A 1,571-nucleotide genomic window follows, 5' to 3' on the forward strand; every position below is an offset into this window, starting at 1 on the left:
ACCATACATGTAAACAGAGTTTTATGGGGCCCCCAGGAACCTAGGGCCCTAGGCAACTACCTAGTATTGCCTGATGGTAAATCCCCCCCTGCTTAAATCCTTTCTGCATGGAAATGTTTTCAGCATTTTTTATAGTTGAAACATAAACCATGATAACATTTAAAAACATTTACTGTGATTAGAAGTTGGAAACTGGATGTTTTTTTAAGCTCCATAAAAGCCTGAGCCTGATGCGGTTTGGAAAACCATCTCCAGACATTCACATGGATAAACCTCTTTATCAAACAGGACATTATCAACTTTATGAAAAACAGGACCAGAAACTGTTGTTTATGCGGCGTGTTTATCTAAAGGAGAAGCTGCTGTTGTAACATTGTTGTTGATGAAGGAATGCGTAGCTCAGAAAAAAAAAGGATGCCTGATTTTATGAGCTTTGAATCCATTAGGATTAGGCCAAAAGACGTGGCTGTTAGCTGGGAGACAAGCTGTACTTCCTTTAAATTCTTGTGCAAGACCTACCTGCCTTCTACTGCTTTGATGAATTTTATTAAACACTAAACACCCGCTGAAAATCTGTCTTTTTGTCTTTTTAAAAGTAATAACCCTGTACTTAAATACGACTCCGATTATGTTCTGAGTTGTGCATGACTTCAAATCGGAAAGAATGGGTTCACCGTTCAAAGGAGCAGCCATTTCCCATCCCATAAATTTTAGGTTTCAACAAACTCGGGGGGTGAATGAAGTCCCTCCAAGATTCTTAAAGGTTCAGAAGAAGGAATTATTTCTCCATAAACCGTCTGCTCTGACTGATGGAAACAGTTGACCTAATTCATATTCCTGCTGAGAGTCTTCCACAGACTGTTTTCTATTCATGACTGAATCCAAAGAGCACAGCTCAGGGTATAGAAGCTACGGCGTAACTTTTTTCCCAGGAGAAACTGTCTGTGTGATCACATTTCCCCCTAACTAATCTGACTTTCACCATTAACATTTTTTATTACTACTATACATTTAGAAAGATGGTAATTTAAACTGCAGAGCCCAAGCAGGCAGTTATTAAATGGATTGTAAATAGTCTGAGATGGAAGGTTGTGAGGCTGAGAAGTGGGTAGCACTGCTGCCTTGCAGCAAGAAGGTTCCAAGTTCGATTCCTGGCCCCGGGGTTTTTCTGCATGGAGTGTGCATGTTCTCCCTGAGCATACGTGGGTTCTCTCTGGGCACTCCTGCTTCCTCCCAGTCCAAAAACATGACTGTTAGGTTAATTGGTTTCTCTAAATTCTCCTTAGGTGTGAGTGTGAATGGTTATTTGTCCTGTTTGTCTCTGTGTTGCCCTGGAGATCTGTCCAGGGTGGACCCCGCCTCTCACCCTCAGACAGCTGGAGATAGGCACCAGCACCCCTCGCCACCCCAGCAGGGATAAGCGTGATGGACAATGGATGAAGATTTTGCTGCAGCTTCTTAAGTTTTGCTCTGGGACAGAATCTAATGCTTAGGATGAGCAATTAATCAATTAATCCAATCAATCAATTTTGTTTTGTTTCTGAAGATTTAATTTTTGAAAATGTTTATTT

This window comes from Cyprinodon variegatus, unplaced genomic scaffold (assembly GCF_000732505.1).
Source record: "Cyprinodon variegatus isolate N-32 unplaced genomic scaffold, C_variegatus-1.0 Scaffold902, whole genome shotgun sequence".
NCBI classification, from domain to species: domain Eukaryota; kingdom Metazoa; phylum Chordata; class Actinopteri; order Cyprinodontiformes; family Cyprinodontidae; genus Cyprinodon; species Cyprinodon variegatus.